At 36.0% G+C, this 14645-nt stretch overlaps 1 protein-coding gene across 3 annotated transcripts in view; it reads right to left on the bottom strand.

The window, feature by feature from the left end:
- The window catches only part of DIAPH2 (diaphanous related formin 2), a 1060116-nt gene that overhangs the window by 147806 nt on the left and 897665 nt on the right, over positions 1-14645 (bottom strand). The window lies entirely within an intron of this gene.

The raw sequence follows: 14645 nt of genomic DNA, 5'->3' as shown, positions 1-14645 counted from the left end.
TCTTATAAGGATACTAGTCTAGTCACTGGATTTAGTGCCTACTCAAATCCAGTATCACTGTATCTTAGCTTGATTACATTTTCAAAAACCCTATTTTGCAAACAAGATCCTATTCACAGATGGGGGCATGTGTGGGGAGGTTAGGATTTCAACATATCTTTTGAGGCAATATAATTCAACCCATAACCCTGTCCTATCAATTATTAAAGTATTATTTTCCTAAATGGAATGAAGTAATCCCCTCTAATGATTTATTTTCCACAATTTTTTTCTTTTGAAACAAAGCAAGTTCATATAACACCTACACCTAAAATATAACCTGACTTTCAACTAAAGTGAAATGTTTAATTTCTAATCTAATTTAGTACATATTAGAACTGTTTGCAAAATCTATTCTGCACATAGAGAGCGCAAGGTAGCAAATGCTAAGTTACATTAGGCCCTGTGGGGAGATAAAAAATATGATAAAAAGAATTGGCTCCTACTCTCATACAGTTTACAGCCTTGAGGTTTCACAGCATAGAATGTTTGCCATGGAAGGAATCTAAAGATCATTTATTCCAAACCACTCATTTTATAGATGAGACCTTTGAGGCCCAGAAAGGTTAACTAACTTGCCCAGGGCTTGCAAAGTTAATTGAGAAAATAGAACAGGGAAGGGAAACAAATGAAGGGCATAATTTTAAAGAAATCCAGTTACTATTTTGCTTTCATGTATGAGGTACAAACTGAATGTAGATGATGTATCACAGAGATTAGATCACAGCCTAGCAGTCAAGAGCAATTCTAGAGTAGACTCCAAGGCTCTTTATTTTCTCCTTTGCCCTGATCTGTGAAGCCACCCAGAAAACAAAATGACTCCCTGACCTTTCTTTTCTTGGAGCATGGGCTTAACCCAAGTTTCAGTTGCCTGGGGGAAGTAACACCTTTATAACAGAAAGCACAGGGCTATGCAGTTCTGCCGTAAATCTCTGATGACCATAAACTAATGTTGGAGAAGTAGCCCCCAAGGGGGTGTGGGATAAGGGAAAAGGGATACAGGAGTTGTAGATATGCTCTGGATAAAAGAACCATGATGTATGGCTCATCCTTTCATGTTTCAAAAGGGAAAAAAAAGCATCATTACTGATTTTGGGGGGAGAGGAGGGTACATTTCCTACTTTAAATACAACCAATTGTTAAAATAGTTTGCAAGTCAGTTTGTAAGCGAAAACTCTTCTTTCTATTCTCCTTTTACGGAAAGTGTTTGATAATTAAAAGGACTACAAATAATGGAATTAAAAACAACCACCACTAAAGTAAAAGAACAATGAGGTACCATGGTATTCTATCACAACCTAACTTAAAGAGTAAACAAAACAACAAAAAGCTGGGGAAAAAGGATTAGAAATTACAGGAGGAAACCAAGAATCTACCTATCTTTTTACTATTCAACCATCATTAAATCATTATCCACTGAGCTTAGTTTCTCTGAATTAACGGAACTAGCATTTAATCTGACTTGCCTAATACAGGGATATACTTACGTCTTTCTCATAAATGTACAAGATTTAAAATTAAAGTAGAAAAGCACCACTTTCTAGGCCTACTATTTTGGGATACATTGAAAAATTAACTATGTTTCTACTAATTTATTCAATATTTCATTCAGAATATTCTTTTCATAATTACATTTTTTAGAGCTATCGGTGAGAACTGCAATTTTGAATTAGGTGATTTCTAGTATACCTATATGCCTAGATGTGAATTAACACAAATTTTAGCATCATCAGCTTGAAAACAGAGCTGCAGAGAAACCAAGTTACATCTCATAGATTAACATAAACAAATTTACATAATCAGAGATTCAAAGATATAGTAGAATGTCATATATTCTTTGAGGTTTTGAAAAAGAATAAAAATTTGACAAACAATGCATTGCAATTATCATCTCCATGAGTGTCTAACTATAAAATAGAATTGTTGCTTTACTAGCAATAAGAATTACAAATTGGATGTGTTAAGTGTATACACATCATGCTTCTTTGTGGGTTGTTACACACTTGTGACAATATCAAAAACCTACCTCTCATGATATGATCAGCCTTCTAAGATAGTTAAAATGCAAGCTAACTTTGGAAAATTCCACAAATGAATAACTAAGTAGAAGAATCATTCTTTCACTTAGTACTGACTTTTGCCTTAAGCTGAGGTGGTTTTTGTGTTTATTTTATTTTATTTTTTTAAGACAAGAGTCTTGCTGTGTTGGCCAGGTAGAGTGCAGTGGAGTCCTCATAGCTCACGACAACAACCTTAAGCTCCTGGGCTAAGTGATCCTCCTGCCTCAGTCTCCTGAGTAGCTGGGACTACAAGCATCTGCTATGACGCCCAGCTAATTTTTCTATTTTTTGTAGAGATGAAGTCTCACTGCTGCTCTGGCTGGTATTGAATTCCTGACCTCAGGTGATCCTCCCACCTCAGCCTCTCAAAGTGCTAGGATTACAGGTGTGAGTAACTATGCCCAGCCAGAGCTGAGTTTTTTGTCATTTATGATACAGCTCAGAAGAGGAGCTCTTTAGTGTTTTTTTTTCATCAGAAACTTCATTAAGACCTGTAATTGGAAAAGGACCTACTATTGAGACATTAAATCTAAACTCTATGATAGTCCCCACACTTTACTTCAGTATCAAACACAGTGATTTTTATCAGTGCAAGGTTTCAATACAAAATTTATAGGGAAATACAATTTCATGTGATAGCTCAACTCTAACTGTATTTCAATGTTTATTTATTTATTTATTTAAGTATGAAACAGAGTTTACTGAGGAAGAGCAAGACAGGCTTACAGAGTAAGGAAGCTTACAAAACCGGATATAAATACAGCTAACAGGTCTCGCTTGCCAGGGCAAGTAGTCAAAGAGGCTGTACTTCAATTTTGTAATTGATTTACCTTTTGAGAACTGTAGAGCTCATTTGCTTGGATAACCTTTTCCCTCTAATACAATGGATTTTTTTAATTTGAAAAGGATATATGTATTTTAAAGTAGCATTACTCATCCAATTAAACAAAATTATATAGCTCAGTCTTTTTTGAAGTCATATCTCATACTACAAGTTCTGTTCAAAAGCACTTTTTAAGCACTTAAATATTAGTAAATCTCATTATTTCAGTCCTCAGACCTAGAAGACATACAATTTAATTAAGGTTAGGCAAGATGCAGGTATGGACTATATACACTGGGAGTAGAAAGCACCTTTTGTTTGAAGCTTCTTTACCTTTGCTATTTTGTTAAACAGGAACCCAAGCTGAACTTTGCTAGCTTGTTATGTAAATCCTTGGCTGTGGGAGTAGCATATATGTAAACTTAAACTTTTCCACCACTAAAGTGTTAAATCACTACTCCTCTTGACTCCATGTGGAAAGTACAGCTACAACTTATAACCAAATGAAAACAACATGGTCAACTATGGGTATATATTTCATGACTTCAACTGAAATTTGAACATGACTTTCTTAATATTTACATGAATGTGATGTGATTTATCTTTAAACAGATTAAAATTAATGAGAAAATATGAAAATTTCCCTTAGAATGAAAGACTTAGATGATAGGAAATTTGTCCTAAATATTAATATTAATGTGCTGGGTTATAACAACACAAAGTAAAACTGCAATTGAGCTATATTTTACATATAAGATGATGCACATAGGTAGATTTTTAACATTTTCCCCATCACTCGTTCTGCATATGTTGAAAAGTTTTGAAACTGCTAAGGGCACTATAAGTGCTTTATGTTTTAAAAAATGGGTTATGCTGTTCACTTTTGGTTTACAATACTAATGCTATGTTGTGATTAGTTTGGGAAGCCCAGCAATATTTCTAAAAATGACCTAGAGATGCAACTTGACAACTATATTTACTTAGCTAGCATAATAATTAGAATCTAAATTTGCATTGCAAGACAGCATAGCACCTATGCAAGACCGACAATGAGCTATTTTCTTGGCAAATAACTGATGGATAGTTCATTCTGAGCATGCTTGGAGAAATATATTAATAAGATAACCCATGGCTTTTCTCACTCTAAATATCTACAGATGATCTCTATTTCAGATGACTCTAAGTAGCTAAACACGAATAAAAAAGAACACCTTTCTGGCTCATTAAGGCAATTGCTCAAGCTGTCATTAGCATTATCTCTGAAAACGCAGTACAGGATGCAGCAGGCCTTGTCTGTTCAGAAACTAATGGCACAGAACTACCTTCTGACAGCAGGGCTGAATTTACATACTTTACATATTCAGCGAGTAAAGGAATAATTTACATTAATCAAATAAACCATGTTTGGGGGATTTTCCCCTCATTTGAAATATACCTGTCTACTTTGTAGACTTAGTCACCGACAACTGTATAATAAATGAATTAAGTGTGCCAAAGCAAAAGGGAGCCTTTTTTACTTATTTAACTCTACCCATTTTCTATCAGGCAATTGTAAATTATGCCTCAGAAGATAAATAGCAAGTCATTCCTGAAAAGATGAGATGCTCTGGTTTTCATTCTCAGACCTGCCAGGCTGACTACCTGTCAGATAAGGTTGAAGCCAGGATTATGCCTTGAAAAGCTGACAATCCACAGATTTTTATCACTAAATCAAACCTGCTGGATTTAAACTCTGTGAACTTCAATTATCTCATATTTAATTAAAAGAACTAGATTAAACCAAAAATGACAGGTGGTGGGGGGAGGCTGGCAAAGGTGACTCAAGGAGTTATTGGGGACGAGGAGATTCCATTTTCACAAATCAGATTTCTCCTTTCTAATAAAGTGAGGTTTACATTTATAGATGATTCAAGGCATCATTGAGCTGCATAATACTAGAGGTTATCTAGTCTATCCCAGAATGATAATCATCTACCCTGTTTTTAGAAGTCTCTGTGGGAAGAGTTTCTGTACATGTTGAAATGGTTTCAAACTGCTAAAGGCACTATGAGCCAGTTTACTAGAGAACGAGAAAATGAAAATTTTAGACTTCACCAAGTAAAAGATAAGAATAATCTGTGATCCAAAGATTGCTTTTATTATTTTTCTTTGAATACGGTAGGATGGCATAATTACCATTACTTTCTAAGTATCTAGTTTCATAATGGAATAATCATAACATAATGAATTATTTAAACAATAAGTACTCATTGATGATCTACTCCAGCAGTCAGCAAACTTTCTCTGTAAAGCGTCAGGTAGTAAATATTTTAGGTTTTGTGGGCCATAAGGTCTCTGTAGCAATTGCTCAACTCTACTGCTATAGCTCTATAGCAGCCATAGATAATAAATAAATGAATGGATGTGGCTATGTCCAAAAAATTTTATTTATGGAAAGTTACATTTCATATAATTTTCATGTCACAAAACATTATTCTTTTGTTTTCTAATCATTTCAAACCACAAGAAACAATCTTCGATTTGGGGCTGGATTTGGCCTGTAGGCTGTAGTTTGTTAGCCCTTGGTCTATTCTACATTTTAGTCATTATGAAAGGGAGAGAAAATGGTAGAAAACGTGGCCCCTTTTCATTATGGTTGGGGAATCAAAAGCAAAAACTTTAAAATTAGTGGCAAATAACATAAAACATCACATAATAAGGGATTAAGGGGGAACAACCCATAGGGGCTAAAAGATTCAGGACATGAAGAGAACATAAATCTGTGAGAGCTGGGAACAGTCAGAACAGGACTCATGTAGCAACTCATTGTACCAGGAAGAACTAGTTGGATTTATATAAGTGGAGACGAGGAGGAAATAGCACTCTGGGTGAGAGAAATAATATGAACCAGGATAAAGAAATGTGAATTAGCAGGTTGCATTTGTGGGAAAGTAGATGAAAGGCCTGCTTAAGCAGAATCAATTGAAGAAATTAATTCACTCACTCAATAGATAATTCTTGGTCATTTCTGTGTGTCAAGCATTATGTTAACACTGCAGATACTGTGATGAGTCAGACACAGTCCTTGCCCTCTGCTTGCTCACAATCTTGTTAGAAGGACAAATAAGCAAACAATTATAATATAGGATAATAGATAGGATGCTCACCCTAAAGAATAAAGCTCTCAGAAAACAGCTGTGATAATTAAAGAATTTATGTCAGTTCTCAACATTCCTTTCATTCACCATTTACAGTAGAGATCTGTGATTTAAACCATAAGGAGACTTCAAATACAAAATAAAAATCTCCTTGTGACCCACCCTCGGCCTGATAATTTAAATATTCAAATGTACCTGTCTTTTCTAGAGAAATGGCAAAATCATATAAATTTCCCCTAAATAATTTTCAAAAACCCTTTGAAGATTATAATTTTAAAAGGGATTATTATTTTACTGGCTTGATTCATTGGAACTGGGCAGTATGTCATTGGTCCTAATAATGTGCATACACCTGTCTGTAAGCCTTTTCAGCAATGAAGTAAATTACTGTGGAAAAGCCTGGAGTGTTTTTTCACCAGAGATCTTTAAGAAAAGGATTTATATCTACCTGCATGAGATGGCTCAGGATCAATAATGCCTAGAGCGCACATGAATTTTCAACTCTATGATTTGAAAACTCATAAATGTATTCCAATGAATATGTCCACAAATTACTCACTCATTCTTTAAAAATGTAGTGGTGTTATGAGTCTTATCTGAGGCAAGAACTAAAAATTCAGCTACAAGTGTTCCTAGCACTATGACCAAAGAAAACCTGAAGGAACTCATAAATCTCTTGCATGAGCCTCTAAGTGAAAGGTAACATTGTAAGGAAACGGCATGCAGTTCGGAATTACACAAACTGGTGTTCAAATTGTGATTCCACCACTGACCAGCTGTGACCTTGGCCAAGCTACTTAACTTCTCTAATCCTCTATTCCACCTATAAACTTGGAAAATGAAACCCAACACTCAAGAATGTTTGGAAGAAGCAACGAGATGGTGTACATATGATATACCTAGTGTAGTGCCTAGCAAATAGTAGATACTCTATAAATGTTAATAAATTCCTTTGTTCTTTCTTCAATGCAAGCTCCAACTCAACTCTTTTAGGGCAGTGATCCTGAGCAGCAGGCACAAAGATGTCATTTGCAGGGTAAAAGAACCAGGCAAATTAAGTAAGCATAAAGGAGGGAACAGGTCTATGTGTGTGAACTTTCTTCTGTGGTCGTTCTGGGTAGCATATTGTGTGGGTAGTGCTCGTTAATGAACAACTACTATAGGAGGCACCTCTGGAACCTCCCCTTCCTCCTGAATCCAATATGCATTTGCATTCTACACTTTCACTCTCTCATTATAGTGCTTTCTCGGCCATAGACCACTTCTCAGAAGACAGGGTCCTCGGTGCAGGGGCAAATGAATAATGAGGAAAAATCAGAGGGAAATATAATTGTCCCAGCAGTACCTCTATTTTCTACAATGTTAAGAAATATTTTTTGCTTTTTCTCAGTTCCTTTCTAAAAACATTCTCACACCCTTGGAATGCTGTAATACCAATACTGCCACTTGGAAAGAATGTCATTCCGACTTCTCTATTCAGCATTAAAATGAGGCTTCCTCGGTAAATAATATATTTAAAAGCCTCTCTGAGCTAGAACAAGCATACCCCTTTTGTTCATAGCAGCTCCCATGGCCTTAGAAGTGTTTCCTGCAGTTCTGTTCTTAACCTGAATATTTCACATGCTTTGGAGCTGAGTATGTTGCATGATTTTTTTCACAGTCTTGGAATCTTCATTATGTTGCATTATCCGTGAGTATTCTATTTTTCTTGCTACTAAATGTACATGCAGGAGTGCTGTTGCCCAATAATATTTCTGAATGGATGAATAATAAAATCAAGTTTATATTTCTAGGTACACAATTCACAAGATTTCCAAAATATTCTAACAGTAAGATACCAGTAGGTTAAAAAAAAACAAAAACCACAGTGCTATGAATAGTATCTGAAGGGTTAAGAGCCTATAGAGGAAATAATCAGGGGTTTAGGTATATGACATAAACATATTGGCACAAGCCTGAATGCATAAACCTCATACACGCAAAGACAGAAAAAAAATGTAAGTACTATTCCAGTTATTTGCAAGCACTGTATTGAAATACCTAGGTTATTTCTGGCTGTTTCAAGTTAGTGAAGTTCTTGAAAACATTGATTAATTTATACACACCAAAATTATATATTACATATAGACAAATATATGCTACATATATACATATATGTGCTACGTATATGGCTAGTAACTGGCAAAAACGTGGCAGCTCTAGAGGCTTATGTCCTTAGTTTACGTAACAGTTGCTTCTATAATGAACAATACATACTTATAAAAACATTCAGAAGCTGCTTGGCACCTATAGCTCAACGGCTAGGGTGCCGGCCACATACACTGGGGTCGACGGGTTCCAACCCAGCCTGGGCCAGCCAAACGACAATGACAACTACAACAAAAAAATAGCCGGGCATTGTGCCAGGCACCTGTAGTCCCAGCTACTCGGGAGGCTGAGGCAAGAGAATCGCTTACGCCCAAGAGTTGGAGGTTGCTGTGAGCTGTGATGTCACAGCTCTCTACTGAAGGCGACATAAAGAGACTGTCTCAAAAAAAAAAAAGAAAGAAACGCTCAGAAGACAGGGATAATATTTGAGACATCTTTTGCATCCTGCTTAATGCCTGGCAGAACATTCTGCACCATACAGTATACATATAGTATCAAATGCATATATATCTGTTTTTTTCCCAAGTCTATTTTTTTCCAGAGCATAGTGTGTGTATGTATATGTATAAAAATTCAGTTTCTTCTAGAAAATTTACCATTTGATTATCTTAAAAAGTCATGTTGTACAATCACCCAATCCAACAGCACTTGGGCCATTTATGTAGCTGATCTTGGATTAGCCCTTGCTGCACAGGGATGATGATCACTGTGGAAAGGAAATATGGAGAAAAATTCTTTGAGATGTGTAAATAAACAAATAGATATTATAATGTGCTTAGAACACCAAGTAAGACAAAAGCATGAATAGTTCATTTATAATATCAGTTTAGGATTTTGCTACTGTAACTTAAAATAAAAATTTTGAAAAATTAGACCACAGATAATAGACAAGTCACATTTTTATTTCACTGGTTATCATGCCGGTCATGATGAATGTGTCACGTAATAAAGGAATGAACTGGTTATTGCTAGCACTCCATCTTAAGCTGCATTGTTGCTTGTTTCTTTGGAAAGTAATAAGTTAATGAATAGATGCTGCTTTCTATGATACGGATGTCCTTCACTACTAGAATCTATTGAATTCAGCAATGAATACATATTCATGAATGTGTGCTCTTCTCAAAATAGGGATTTAGACAGTCTACTCCATTAAACATAAGTTTATTTTTCTTCCAGGTGTCATCCAGGGAATCAACATTTTGGTCAGTGGCCTTTTCATGATGTTTGTCCTAATGGATGCCACCTGGAAATAAAATCAACTAATGTTTAATGGAATAGATTTTCTAAATTTCCATTCTGGGAAGAGTATTGTTTCAGGAAGAAGTAATTAATTCTAAATATTAGAGATGAATTAGACTCATAAATATGACTGTAGCTGAATCTGGTGCTAATTAAAATAAGAGATAAACAAAAACCATATAATTTACTTTCTTATTACGTATACATATTCTATTGATAATGCTAATATTTAGGGCCTCATGCCATCATTGACTTGATGTTTTTGTAGCAGAACTATTTATTTAATCATCCTACCCAGGTTTCTTGCATCTGCGATGAGTCAACTGTGTCATCTGTCAGTCTGTTCCAGTTACAACAGGTATGGACAAAACATTTCCTGCATTTTGATTTAGTGATGTGTCATGTAGATATACTCTCAGTATCACAATCATCTAAAATGGTTACTAAATATTAACTAATGTAGTAGTGTTAAATAAAATGTTCACAGAAAACCTAATAAATCATGTGTCCCCAAACCTTCTTGGTTTTCTTTACAAGTTATTATCCATTTTCTAACCTTTGAAATATTCTGGTCATGCTCAATAAATAGATATACCAAAATCAAACTTAACACAGGCTTGCTAGATTTAAAACAAAATTAAAACTTGACAAAATGGCATAAATATAAGAAATAATTTTGCCAAATTTTCTTAGGCCAAGAGGGATGGGGAATGAAGTGGTAAAGGCCATAGATGTACATGCCAGATTCATACAGTGGTTTCTGTTGCTGATGTTCAGTCAGGATCAATAAATACCTCAGCACCTTCTGTTTCCATCACCATGGTAAGATACTAGGGTTAATGAATATAACACAAGTTCCTATCTCCTTAAAGGACTGAATGCTTTAACAACCGTTCTATTCTATTCATCCTAGGTGACCACTTAGTAATAGAGCGTGATCACTAAAAGCAGCAGCCATGCTCGTAAGAGATGGTAGCCAAAGGCTGACATTCAGAACTTTATAATGGCCTAGTATTCTACTCTCTGGTAAGAACTGTCTCTGGTGTGGATGTAATGTGATGGCAGTAAAGATACACTGTGGAAAAATCCTAAGTGGGAAAATTTTGCTTCTATCCATTTTCCAAAAAAGTATTCCCCTGACAGCTTGGTTTGATTGACAGCTCTTACAGACTGATCTAATGAACCTTCAGCCCGGGAGCCTTCACACATTCCCTGATAGGCAGTGAACTCCAGTTTTACTGTAGGCATCATCTCCTAAGCTCCAGTGATCTGACAAAAGTGGCATGGCCTCCAAATACCACTGTGAACATTTATCGCAGGCCAATCCTAGCAGGAATGTTGTCAAAGTGATTTTTCAGCTTTTATAGTCCCTCTGCAAATCGGCTCAAATCACACTGTTCCAGGTTTAGATTAAGCATCTAATTGTGTATCCCCATGGAAAGAAATACATGGTTTCTGCTAGGATTTTCCAAAGGGTAAATTATGATAGAGGAAAACATCACACAGACACAAGTGTATATGCAAATTATTTGCTTATTCTCCTGTACACTGTGAAATAGATTTTGAGGTTATTTTAAAGTTTTAAAAAATCTAATGTTCACCTTATAATTACTGTATTTTTCTGCTTCTTCCTTAGCCATTAAAGCCAGCTTATAAAATGTACAACAGTGAAAATGAGACATAAGGCCAGGGCAGGAATGAGGCAGAAGTGTGATTAAAACCAAAAAATATGTCCTGTAGAAATAAAAATGAAGTCCCTGGGTCTCATTTAGAGGATTCTTTTACACTGTATACCTTAGATCTTAAAATATAATTTCTCAAGAAAAATGTGGAAACCAATATTACTGTCTATTAGAAAGAGGGAAGACTTTGTGGATTAATTTCAAATCTTTGTATGACAACAAAAAGGAATTAGTCTAACTATGACCAGTTTTATAGATATAACAAGTAACGTACTTTGGAATTAAAAGAGGATCTTGTGACTCTAGTGCATGGAAGCTTTAGTTCACAAATCAACATTGAAAAACCACTTTTATGATAAACATTTCATACCTCATATTCTCAAATTAAGTAAAACATTTATTACTCTAAATCTGAGATTAAAGGGTGTGTTTCTTAGATTATGCTGCCTACATAGAATTCTAATTTTAGCTTTAACTTGTCTTTCACCCTCTCAGAAAATAAAGTGACTAATCTGGATAGATTTTTCTTTCTTTTTTCTTAAAATGTTGCCACAGAAATGAAGATATTTTAATCCACAGAAAGAGAAAAAGTATGTACAACACTTTTCTCAAATCACTTCTTAAAGCATATTTAATACAATGATTTTGGATTTGTGAGTTGAAATGCACATAAACATACCTCCACACATACACTCTCAAGCTACACAGCTACCACAATAAGATAGCATCTAAATATCAACATGAAACAAGGCAAGCACCAACAGATTTGGTGAATCTACTTTTCTTTTTTTTAGACAAAGTCTCATTATGTTGCCCTTGGTAGAGTGCAGTGGCATCACAGCTCACAGCAACCTCAAACTCTTGGGCTTAAGTGAATCTTTTGCCTCAGCCTCCCGAGTAGCTGGGACTACAGGTGCCCACTATAACACCTGGCTAGTTTTTGGTTGCAGTTGTCATTGTTGTGTAGCAGGCCTGGGCCATGCCCGAACCCACCAGCTTTGGTGTATGTGGCTGGTGCCCTACTCACTGAGCTATGGGTGCCAAGCCAGTAAATCTACTTTTCTGAACCTCAACTACCACCTCTCAGGCTTTTGCATGTACTTGCGGTGTTGCTTTTGCATAACTCTGGTAGAACAACAGCAACAACAAAAACAAACAAAGATTAATTAACTTGGTGGGTTCTGGAGGAAATCTGTGGCAAGAGCTCTAAATTCATCTAGTTTCTAGTGTGTCCTAAGCACTTCAATCCATATTTTTTCTCTGTGTGCAGAAGAGGAGAAGTATACTGATCACTGGTCACAGCAGTTGAAGTAGATGAAATATAGAATTCTTTTTCTTTTTAACACTTTAGTATAGAATCCAACCAAATTACTTTTAAGTCTCATACTCACTAGAGATTTAAGTGGACATTTTTATCTTGTATACTTCCCTTCAAATTTTGATTCCATATGTAAGAAGAATGATTTTTTAAACAACTTACATATGTTGGTAAATAAGATCTGTCCTCTTCAATGTTGTTGCTGTGGGAGCCACATAATCAAGCAATGATTCTATCATTGAATGAAACATTTGAGAAATGCTTCTTTGGAATATCTTTAGAGTAGGCCTCATATTCTTTTGAATAGTTTTGATGACAGCAAATCTTTGATCTTTGATGTAGATTTTAGCTTCTGAAGATAGACAATTATGGATTAACTATAAAGAAATGATACTTAATTTCTCTCGAGCTCAAATTCAAGTTACCACTGAACATTAATTTGGATAAATAAATTTTGGTTGGTCTGATAACAAAAGCAATAGAGTATACAGTCACCTCTCAGTATCCCTGGAGGATTGGTTCCAGGATTTCCTGCAGATATCAAAATCTACAGATGTTCAAGTTCCTTATGTTAAAGGGCATAGTATTTACCTGTAACCTATCCGCCTCCTCCTTTACGCTTTAAATCAGCTCTCAATTAAAGTACCTAATATAATGTAAATGCTATGTAAAATTGTTATACTGTATCATTTAGGGATTGATGACGTGAAAAAAAGTCTATACAAGTTTATACAGACACAATATTTTAAAAAATATTTTCCATCCATGGTTGGTTGAATCCATGTAAGCAGAATCCACAGATATGGAGGGTCAACTGCGTTCAGTAAAATACAGATCAATGCATATACATTCGTGGGGGAGGGAATTCTAAAGCAAGACGTGACAGTTCATTTTACAGATTAGGCAATGGAGGCCCTGTACCTAATAGAGTCTTAGTAAACTAACTATTATACAGGAAAATGCTTAAAATACTATCTACATATACGTAGCCAAAATGATGATCTGTAGGGAAATATACCATATGTTTTAAAACAGTATCACAGCACTAGGATTAAGAGTGCAGTGAATATCAGTCTATTTGTTGGCACTTCCCATATCTCAGAAAATCTGCCCTTTCATACAGTTCCTGGAAAAGGTAGCAGTCCCATTTACCATGTGATCTTATCCCTACCCTGGCTGATTTGCCACAGGTTGGAGACGTAATTCAAGTGGAAGAAATTCACAGGCTAGGCTGGACCAGTCTTATTCTGCCATAAGAATCTGAACTCAGAGTGACCAATGTGACACGAAAATAGGCTGTATCACAGTTGTTGCAATCAAGTTCAAACAAAGGAAACTGATGGAGAAAAAGAGGAGACAGAGATAAGTGAGGCCATGGAAAGACAGACAAAACAACTTGTATTTCTCATTTTTCAATTTTGGTTTTAGTCCAAGGCACTCTATAATCTGACTGTTGTTTCCTATTCTTGGATGTCCAAAATGTTGTCAATCATATCCTTGAATAATCCCCCATCACTCAAGCTAGCTTGAGTATCTGGTCTGTGTAACCAAGCAAGCCCTATGACAATGTGTTAGTGTGCTTCAAGTCCTCCCTTTAGTTTGACAATTTAAAAACTCTGAGAAATAATTTTTAAACTGTTCATGGAATGTCCGAATGCCCAGGGAGATGAAGTGATTCACTTAAGTCACTCATAGAGTGATAAGTCAGGGACTAGAAACCAGATCAAACTCACCACAGACCGTGGAATTAGATGATCTTCGAAATGTTACTTAACCTCTTCTTGCCCCAGTTTCCTCCTCTATAAAAGGGAGCATCTAATAGGGCTGTGAAAATTAAATTAGTTACCATATAACACAAACAGTAATAGCTGATTGAACCAGTGGAGCCACCTGACCTAAAGGGGAGGCACTGGCAGGGTGTGGTGGCTCACGCCTATAATCCTAGCACTCTGGGAGGTCTATGTGGGTAGATTGCCTGAGCTCGCAGGTTCAAGACCAGCCTGAGCCAGAGTGAGAGTGAAACTTCATCTCTAAAAATAGCTGGGCATTGTGACGGGCGTCTGAAGTCCCAGCTACTTGGGGCAGTGAGGCAGAGAATTGCTTGAGCCCAAGAGTTTGAGGTTGCTGTGAGCTGTGACGCCACAGCACTCTACCAAGGGTGACCAAGTGAGACTCTGTCTCAAAAAAAAAAAGTGTGGG

Source organism: Nycticebus coucang, chromosome X (genome assembly GCF_027406575.1).
Source record: "Nycticebus coucang isolate mNycCou1 chromosome X, mNycCou1.pri, whole genome shotgun sequence".
Classification (NCBI taxonomy): domain Eukaryota; kingdom Metazoa; phylum Chordata; class Mammalia; order Primates; family Lorisidae; genus Nycticebus; species Nycticebus coucang.
This window is presented reverse-complemented; position numbering and strand designations above follow the sequence as displayed.